Here is an 11,230-nt window from a genome sequence, read left to right as displayed (position 1 = left end):
CCTCCGAGTAGTATGGTCACTTCCTTTGATTGGAGTCGAGTAACAGGATATCGTATTCCTCCTTACGTGCTCTTCTAGATCATAGTATAGGCTTATAATGTGGTGGTACCTATCATAATCATAGATGAAGGAACATATGTTAGTATTATGTCGTCAACTACTTGGAAAGATTTAGGTGCTCCACAAATTGTGCCCATTACCCAGAACCTGTTGGATTTTAATAGAGGAACTAGTCAACCATTAGGGATCCTTCTTCATTTTCCTATTACTTTGGGAGGAAAGACTATATATATCGATGTGATGGTAGTCCAAGGCCCTTTGAATTTTAATTTACTCCATGGGAGTGACTATGTTTATGCCATGGGAGGTCTTGTCTCTTCAATCTTTCGTGTGATGTGTTTCCTGCATGAAGGAAGAATCATGACTATTGACTAGCTTTCATTCTTTGGTCCTAATTTGATTCCCCATCAACCATCTTCCCTAAATGGTCCTTATATGCAAGAGATATCTCCCTTGCCACAAATTAATTATGTGGCAACTTGTTCCATGCCTGCGTCTATTGATGATCTAGTAGGTGATGTGGTTAATCATTTACTAGGGGAATTAGAGTCTGAGCTTTCCATTAGATCCCTTGATATGTATCCATTCTAGAGCGTTGTTCTCCCATCTGATGAGAAACTCTTGGAAGCATGGCCTCTTGGTAGTCATGATCAAGGTCCTTGGAGAAGATTTCTTTTTCTTGTGTCAAGCCCCTTAAAAAATGAAACAAGGTCCTTGGAGCAGAGTTCCTTTTCTTGTGTCAAGCTCGTTAAAAAATGAAACAAGGTTCTCAAAGAAAAGTTCCTTTTCTTGTGTAAAGCTCCTTAAAAAATGAAACAAGGTCCTCAAAGAAAAGGTCATTTTCTTATGCCAAGCTTCTCAAAAAATGAAACAAGGTGTCATGAGCATAGTTATTTTCTTGTGTCAGGCTCATTAAAAAATGAAACAAGTCTCCTTCCAATTCAAGTCTTTGATTAGATCTCGTAAATTACTAGTCGAATCTTTCACTTGATCTTGTAAACGAACCTTAATTCCATCTACCTATTAGTACCAGTAGTCTACTTAGGTGCATGAAATGAAGATTTGGGGGCATGTACCTCGAATTGAGTCATTATGCTGGGGGCATGCAAAATTATTTCAATCATAGTTTCTTCTATGTTTCAAGCTTGTGTAAAAATGAAACCAATTTCAAGCATAGTTTCCCATGTTTCAATCTTGTGTAAAATTGAAACCACTTTCAAGCATAGTTTCCCATGTTTCAAGCTTTTGTAAAAATGAAACCATTCCCATTTTATCCCTCATGATTGCCATTTTTTATCGGCCAATTTTTTCTAGATGAGACTTGGTTTTTTTCATTCTATCATCACCATCTACTTGGCTGATCATACGCTTTCACTTGGTTTTTACCCCTTTCCTGAGGAACAATTGTGATGAGTGGTCTTATTAGCCAGCCTATTGACCTTTGCGTGTTTTGAGAATTACCCGCATGACCAAAATCAGTTGCTACCCTTTATACCACTCGTTCTTCCAGGAGGATTCCTCTTTCAGCTCTTTTCAAACTCCCAAATTATGAAAATATTGTGCAGCACTTGTCTTTTCGAACTCGTAAAAGTAAATGAAAATACATCTCCTCAGTATAAGTTTAACCCTTTTATGGACTGAGATAGACTAGCTACGAAAAAGGAAAACCTTAGTCGAACATGGCTAAGAGGTTCTCTTGGGTGTTGTTTTTTACCTTTTTGGACCTAAGGGACTACCTACGAAAATGGACATTTGGAGTTTTCTTTTTTGCCTCTTTTTCAAACTCTCTAAACATGAAAAATATGTCGAGTTTTACCTTCACTGGACTTGTTAAAACATCAAACAATGATGGACGCGTCGATCATGATGAGGCTAAACCACTCCTTCTTAGGGTTCATTAAATATACTTGAAGGGATTCATCTAAAGGATGAACTTATAGATCAATCATATGTTATCCTCCTCAAGATTGTTAAAAAATAAAGAGGTACTGAACAGTGTGGTTGGGAAAATTGGGGAAAAAAGGGATTCCATTTTGCTAATGGTAGCGAGTCGCTCTTGAACACGACACTCTTCCACTTCATCTCCGTAGTTGTTGGGTTGGGTAATATTCTTGTCTTTTGGTTATCATACCGTTTTCAGAGCCTCAATTTAACTTTTGGGTCAATGTTGCCAACTCCATTCAGTGTCACTAGTATGTTCAAAAGAAGTCATTCAATTGGTCTCTTCTACAATACCCTTAAGCCTTCATTTCAAGTCTGCCTTTCCTGATCCAGTTCCATGTCAGCATAATTTTGATCATTTTTTCTCAATCATCATACCCATTTTGTGTCGTTGATGGGGGATACATCAAGGCCCTCCTGCAATGAATTGCTTCATGTCGACATTAGTACATCATCCAGGAAGTTGACTTAGAAACACACCTTTGGTACCTTGGTGCTTGCATACATCAATGGAAATTTTCTTCACTCTCAGTGACAGGTTTACATCAATGACCTTCGACCAAAAGATTATGTCTGGTGTTTGACATCAACTCATTCATTCACACCATACAGATTGTACTACAGTACCTTGAGAGCCATTAACATCATCAATGGTTTCTCTCGCGTCCGTTAATGACTTACATCATTGGCTGGTAATTAGATGGTGTCTACCATGTTCGACTCTAGCTCATTGATTCACATGGTTAGACTCGTATGTTGGTTGGTCGTGTGAATGAGATAGAAGACTCCGAATCTAGTTTCCGCCATCCAGATAGTGATTTCAAGAATTATACGAAGATCATAATGTATGATGGTTGTGATCATATAGAAAATCATCCATTCATGGGTCCACCAATTTCATCTGCGGACACGTCTTTTGATCATTTTACATTTTATGTTAGCTTATGAGATGTGTATGGGTGTGCCTCCCTCAATAAACAAATATGTCATGTAGTAAATGTATTGTAACAGATGAAGCTCGTTGGTTGTCCTTGATCCCTACTTGTCACAAGGTAAAGCACTTCAGTCATTGGTCACCATCTCTAACTTTGCGCTTTAAGGGGGGAATTTTTTTATAGGCCATTTTATCACATTCGATTAGTGAGGCTCTTAATGGAATCAATCAACATCATATTCCCCCTTGTCACCATCTTGCACAAATCCTTAAGCATGTACCTTTCATCCCCCATAATTTCATCCCTAAACAGCTTCATATAAGCCAGTTTGAGGACAAATTCTCCATGTAAGCCTCCTGGGGTGCGTTCACCAATAGGTTGCTCCACTATGGCTTGCGTTGGTCACTAGCAAGTTTCTCCCCTTTGTACCTACAATGGTTCTAGAAATCTAGGAGCATGATCAGGATTCTAGAAGCCCCCCCTTCTAGGAATTTCCATAAGTTGTTTCAACTACTTACCTTGGATAAAATATTCAGATCTTATCCTTCACTACATTAGAGTTTTCACCATTTATCCTTTGATCCTATCCCTCCATCAAAGGTGGATTTCTTACCCTAGATTTCTAATTGGATAAGAACTCCCAACTTACCATACTTCTCTGTATATTCCCAGCCTTCTATGTGGTTGGGGGTTGGCTTTTAGAGAGTGATTCTGCCCTTATGTTTTTGTAGAGAGTGGTCATCATCTCATGCATTTAGGGTGATTAGAGGTGCATATTGTGTCAAGGAAAGGAAAAATCAACAACTTGGAGAAGCTCTTCTACAAGATCAACTGCTACTTATGGTTGTAATCTCCTTCCATTTATATTAATGCGAAGAATTCATTGTTTTCATATATGTGATGTTGTTATTTCATATATTTCAATACCATGTTGATCTATTGAATGAAGTACTTAGATGATACTGCATATATCTCATATCTTCTTGGCTTGTGTTATCTGACTGTGAAAGTTCTAATTTTGACATTCGGAGCTGGAATTGGAGCTTCCAAGCTAAAGAATGATAGAAGTGTGCAAAGAATTCCAGGTAGGCCTCACTCCATCATCTATTTACTTTAAGGAAAATAATTGTGTTCCTCGTTTCTCTGTTGTTCTAGGTTAGCCACCGACCTAGGGGAGATACTTTTGTCTGCAATCATAAATCTCATATAACAAATTGGCGACTCCACTGGGTATTTACGATTGCGCACAAAAGTATCTTCCCTAGGTCGGTGTCTAACCTAAAACAATAAAGAGACAAGGAACAAATTTATTTTCCTTAAAGTAAATAGATGATCTGAATGTTTTATCCAAGGTAAGTAGTTGAAACAACTTCTAGAACTCCAAGAAGGGGAAGCTTCAGGAATCTCGACCATTCTCCCAGATTTCTAGAACCAACACAGGTGCAAAAGGGATCAACCTACTTGTGACCAATGCAAGCCATAGTGGAGAAACCTACTGGCGAACGAACCCCAGTAGGCTTACATGGAGTGTTGGTCCTCAAACTGGCTCAAATGAAGAAATTTAGGGCTGAAATTATGGGGGATGAAAGGTACATGCTTAGGGCTTTGTGAAAGACGGGGACAAGAGGGAATACGACTTTGATTGATCCCATTAGGAGGCTCACCGATCAAATGTGACAAAATGGCCTATAATAGAGAGGGAAACAAATATAGAGTTGGATGGGAGAGAGAGGGAGACAGAGTAAGTGAGAAGAAGGAGGAGGGAGAAAGACAAATAGATATGGAGTGAGAAAGAATGGGGGGGGGCGACGGATGGAGATAGAGAAGGAGAGTGGAGAGGAGATAAAGATAGAGCTAGAGCAGAGAGAGAGAGAGAGAAGGAGAGAGGAAGGGAGATATATGAAAAAATGTAGTGGGGAGAGAAAGGGAGAGAAAGAGAGGGAAGAAGAGAGAGAAGGAAAAAGCTAACTATAGATATGGAGAGAGAGAGAGAGAGAGAATCCTACTTGGTGTCCTAGATGGCATCTTGGTTAGCAGTTTTGGGCTTACTGAGTCTTGACGTCCAAGAATGCATACATGTTCTTAGTAAAACACATGCTTTCCCATGAGTGTCCATGCCTAATGTCCTCATTACCACTTTTGAGACCATCAATAGCGTGCCAATGCCCATAAGAGGTACACCATTTCCAATAATTCATCCATAATTCATATACATTATGAGATATACAGAAGTAAAATTTCCAACATTATTTTTACATTTTAATTTTTTATTACTTCATTGTCAACATTTAACCAAAAAAAGGAGTGTTAGTATTATAATATCTAGAATTTATAATTCATGTAGGAATGGTTTGAATACCCTCATTCTATAAATATGTATTTGAGAAATTCATTATTTTATAAGTATATAGGCGTGATCTATTAGTTATAAACTTGAATTATTGGTGAAGTTGTGCATAAATGATTATGTGAAGGAATATTTAAATAAAAAAGAAGTATATGCATAAGTATAAAATACTCATAATGAAGAATGAAGAGTAAAAAGAACCGATAGATGTTCACAAGATATTGAAGCCTTTTGAAATTAGAGATGAAATGATGGTACATCTAGGAAAGAAGTAATATTTTTGGAAGCCACCACTACATTTTCTAATTTTTTTGGCACTCCATCAGCAAATGGCCGCTTTCTTGTGCCTCATTTTTAAGGACAAGAAGGTGGAGAACTACATTTTTATTTTCTTCCTTGGAGGACATCAAACGTATGTTGAGAAATCAAATTTTTTTTCTAGATAATGTCACCCAACTTCTAACTCGAGTGGAAGGTTTTCTGGTGAGAGATTTAGTGTCGAGAGACCTTATTGAGCCTCCTCTAGATGAGGGCAATCATACACATACTTTAATTTGTTTGGATCATCGTAAATGATGGAAGTGGTTTCAGGTATTTTGTTATTATTAGTCCCTTCCATAAGGCAACAGGGACTATTGTAATCGATATGCATTGGAATATGAGCTGTTAAAAAAAAATACCGATGCTTAAACATAAACAACCCAAAGTTTTGTTGTACATGTTTTTATTCACTTTTTCCTCAACCTATTAAACACGGAAAAAAAATTCATTAACAAATCAAAATCTTTGAGGTCTTATTTGGCCTCTTCCCAAGGCACCAACCCCTCTCCCCAAAGCACCAACCCAAATAAAGTTAGGATACAATGAATTTTATAAACCAATTTTTTTCGTGTAAAGTAATGCTACCATCCACAATAAATGTTAGGTTTAATTAATGATCTAAGTATTTGTATTTCCAACATCTTGGCTCTGAGACATTTGGCACTGTGACATTTGGGATATTTGGGTCATGACATCTGGACTTTGCATGGTCAGGCATTTGGCAATGTGACATTGGGGATATTTGGGTCGTGATATCTGGACTTTGCATAGCCAACACATATGGCCTCTCGGGAAGACTAGGTTGTTCTTATCTCCAACCTTTATGTTTTCCACCGAGGGATCAAAGCAATTTAATCTGAAACCAATATGCAATATGCAATGGGTTGGTTTGCCTCATCTATGCTAGTGCTTGAAGAGACGCTTCGGGCTTCACCATTGTGTTGGTGGTGCTGGAAGAGACGTGAACGATACACTTTAGGAACTGCTGTAGTTTGAATGACCGTCACTTCGAGCTTCACCACTGCTGCAATTTGAATGACCTGAATTTTCATCCTTTGCTTTGACTGAGGGTTTATTAATTTGTTGTTTTTAGCTACAACTTAATTCTAGTTTGAATGACCTAAATCTTCTAGAGGCTTCGGGCTTCACCGCTGCTGCAATTTTAATGACCTGAATTTTCATCCTTTGCTTTGACGAAGGGTTTATTAGTTTGTTGTTTTTCACTGCAACTTAATTCCAGTGCGATTCCGAGCATATTTCGAGTGCAATTCCGATCATTTCATGCGCAAGAAAATTGTCAATATAACAAAAGAAATAATTGTTTATAGGTACATATTCATTTTAATTCATTGTTTAATGTTTGAATTTTTTCTTGTATGGTGGTAGCCAAATTTCCATTTTCCATCATTTTTATATGCTAATTCTTGATCTTCTACTAGATCTATAACTCGCTTTAGAACTATTTTTTTTCTCTAGTAATAGATTGGCAACACAGCGAAGAGAACTGGAATGGGTTGTGCTCCTGGGTTAATGAATGGAATGGGTTGTGCTCCTAGGTTACTGAATAAAGTAGTGGCTATCCCTTATAGAATAAAGAAAACAAGCATGCTCCTTGCCTTCTAAATGGGTACAAAGGATTATTACCTAAAATTAAATTTTGAATTATATCAAAAGTGAAAGACTTTAGTCTGATGTTCCAACAATTTACATGGAGATTAGCTCATTTGACTGCACTATTAAAGCTCCTAGCCTTCTAATCATGGGTACAAAGGATTATTACCTAAAATTTTGGATTATATCAAAAGTGAAAGACTTTAGTATGATGTGCCTTTTGGAGGAACAATTTCCAGAGGAAGTGAATATAACAAAACAGTTTCAAAGGAAAGCATGCATAGGCATATAATATTGATATTTAGAAACTTTAATGAAAACCATGAAACATGCATTAAGCTCAAAAGGGTCTCAAACCCAAGGTAATTTACATGGTAAAAAATGGGCATTAGATAATCAGAAATGGGGTGTTGTTAGATACTGATGTTAAAAATGGGGTGTTGTAAGACACTTATGTTTTATATATTTTGCTCTAGTTATTTGAATCTATAAAATAAATTTAATGCAATGCACTCTAAAGTTAATGAAATTATATTTGCTTTTGGATTTTCCACACATGATACTCACATTGAAGTTCTGCAATTGAATATGAGAGAAATATTTGTTCTTACTCCTTAGAGCAAGGTCTTCGTAAAAAAAAGAGACGTAATTTACATTTTTAGAGTCGCCATATCTTTGGTTTGGTTTCATCGGCAAGCCCAATTATAATTGTTCTCCAATTTCTAACCACTGATTCATTATAGAATGGATCAGTGAAAAATTGATTGTATATTATATATATATTCTTGTAACTCTTATGTACCTGCTCAGATTTCTCAAAACAAGATTGTATTGGAACTATTATCACCCTAAGAAACTCACCTAGGTTGCATATCGATGATGCTCGGGAACATTACAAATTCAACAAAATAGTTGGATAAATGGTGGATGAATGAAACAAATGCTGCATATTCAAGCCAGATAACCACTTCTACTATGATTGACCCCAGACATGGGTGAACACCCCCAGACTACAAGGCTTTTAACCACCAATTACTCACAGTTTGAGGATAAGGTGATAATGGAGAAGACTGACCACACCAGCATATGCACAGGACCCTGTGATGGCCGGCTGCAACCAATTAAAAGGTCTGTAAATCTAGTTTCTAATACACATACAGGATGATAGCTCTCTATGCATTAAAAAACAGAAACCTGCATACACGTTCAATGATACATGCTAAATCCTAACACAGAGGTGGGATGACAGCCCCTCTAATGCTAAATATTAACACAACATGAATCAATGCAAACAGGCACAGCCTGGAACAAGAAAGAGAAGTGGAAAGTGAGCAATTAACAGCAAAATAAGCTTGTATTAGCTGGAAATGAAGACCAGACGCTGCAAGTTACAAAGTAGTTACAGTCTCCAGAAGTTGAACCTTACAACAGAGTCACCTTCATCTAACACTCATCAATCGCACTACATTTGTTTTTCCAGTATATATGGTGTCTCATTACACAATCTCCCTGTTAGCTATGCGTGGAGGAGCCCATAAATGGCCACCAACCACATTTACATTCAGGAATGGGGCTGCTGATACAACTCTGGCTGTGTTGTAAATGGATTTAACCCCTCTAGTGCTCTGCAGTCCTCCTTTGAGCAGGTGGCGTGAAATACCAATGGAACCATAACCATTGAATGCTCTGAACTCCCCAGCGGTGTCCTGCTTCCTCCTCGGCCATACTGCTGATTAATTCCTGTTGCTGATCATTAAAAACGGCTCCATTATGACTGTGCGGCCTTAAAACAGTGAAACGCTGCCCAAACTATTCATTCCCACCCATTACTGCTTCAATTTTGACTTTTAAGAGGTGCATGCATGGTTCACTTCACGGCTTCTGCTTCCACAAGCTCAATGCTGCTTCGCCTCTGCACATTTACGAATGCCATTGAACTTCATTTAATGTTTTTCTGAAACGCTGGTCAACCAAACTTTTACTCCACGTAACATTTATTTGTTACAGGTTGGTTGTTGTCCGTCAACCGTTGATCTGCCCTCAAGAAACCGAATGGTTGAGGTGAATATCGGAAGCCCTTTCCTGACTGTCCTTTACGTCCCGATAGAAAGGTTGTTTTGGAAATGTACAAAGGACGCATGGCAGAGTTTTATTGCATCAGATCGTTTGTACGAAAACCACTTGCTGAGAAAAAGCGGTCCGATAAGGTTGGCGGTTTTCTTTATATTTCATAATTCATAGAAAATGCACCAAAAACCATTGAAAATGGCTCAGGCGCAGACCTGAAATATTATGAAATGTAGCGCTGTATTGCTATCGGGTCTAGCCCATCGAGTCGCAAATTGCAAAACATAAAAGCCCCAATTTCTTTGATATTGCCGATAGCGATGTTGCTGCGGACCCGAACATCTTATCAAAAGGAATTAATAATGCCATCGGGTCCGGCCCATCGGCGATCACTCATATATATGCAAAAGGCCATGCTCCATTGGAAACGCCGATAACGATACGCCAATGCGATATCGGTGATTGCTCATCGCACAATAATAAAGCCTCTATTGTAAGTCCTCCATTGCGATACACCGATGCGATATCAACGATCGCTCATCGGCGATGTCTCATGTCGCTGCCGCTTCCGACTTGCGATATGCCGATGCGATCTGGACCGTTGATCGGCCAGATCCAATGGCTGAGATGAATTCGGACCTTTAAGCCTGCGATTTTGATTTTTGCATGGTTTTGGAGTGTTTTTGCCTCCCGATAATGTATTTCCGCCCTCCCAAGGGCTTTTCCTTTGCAACCATTTCGATCGGTGGAGGCCTTAAGAGGATTTTGAAGGCTTTTGGGGCACTTTGTATCCATTTTTGGGCATCCTTCTGTGCGCAAACAACCCAATCAGGACTACATTTGATCCTCAAATGTTGGATTATGTAGCAGAGCTAACACTGGCTCCTTCTGGGGATGAGATCCTCCCTGTGAGGTCTCAAGAACCTGCAGACCAATGCCTTCATACAAAAATAGCTATAAAAACACTTGCCTAGTGTCCATTTGGCATGGAGTCAACTAAGCATACAACATAAAACTGTAAAAGAACTTAATTACAAACATAAAAGCCTGAAAACTTAAACTTCAAAATTTGCCCATTTGCAGGGAAACCAAACTATTTCTCCTGCTCTCAGCCCAGTTCATCATAGATCAACAGGACTGGATTGATTTGATCCTCTACCTCAAAGAGTTTAGGACATCTGAGCTTGACAGGTAGGTAGGGATCAAATTTCACTCCCTTTCTGTGTATTTTCCTCCTTGGATGTTCTTCATGGGAGCCTTTGTATACCAGCTGAATATTCGTTTCTGGTGTATACTTGTCTGTGTTATCTGTGGTCTGCACAACTAATATGAATGGTGAACCACAGTGTTCTTGTGCAGGGGACACAAAGACATCATCTGCTCCAGCATCTTTCATAGAACAATCCTCATCCAAGGAGGAGTCCCATGACTGTGCATTTTCTTCCTCTGTTAACTGATAAGCTGCCTCTTCAGTCTATGTGGAGGCCATCTGAGCAGGTTTCATAATATCAAGACTGAGATGATCAGCTTCAGCCTCAATCATTGAACTATTTCCTGCCTCAGTGTTTAAGGGGCAACTGAGAGGGATTTTCACTTGAGCAGACAGAGAAGCAAAAGATGATGGGGAGCTTTCCTCCCCCTTTTTAATCACTGAACTGGGGACAATAGCAGGCTGGAAAATTTGCAGATCTTCATAGACATGGAGAGGTGTGCTGACTTCGGGCTCAGATTGCTAGAAGGGGCAGGTGCTTACTGCAAGCTGCCACTGCTGGTCAACTTGTTGTTCTGCAGCTACAACAAATTGTCGAGCAGCGCTCTTGGCCAATGCCTCTTCATAAGCAACTCTGGTTAGGAAAGGAGCACCTTCCAAACCAGAGACCTCCTCCTCCTCAGGATACACTTCTTTCATGACTATATTCTGTAAAAGGGACCTCTCCCCTTTATCTTC

This window comes from Pinus tabuliformis, chromosome 7, assembly GCF_031772625.1.
Source record: "Pinus tabuliformis cultivar Carrire ecotype Pingquan chromosome 7, CPIR1, whole genome shotgun sequence".
Lineage (NCBI taxonomy): Eukaryota > Viridiplantae > Streptophyta > Pinopsida > Pinales > Pinaceae > Pinus > Pinus tabuliformis.
Note: the sequence above shows the minus strand (reverse complement) of the source record.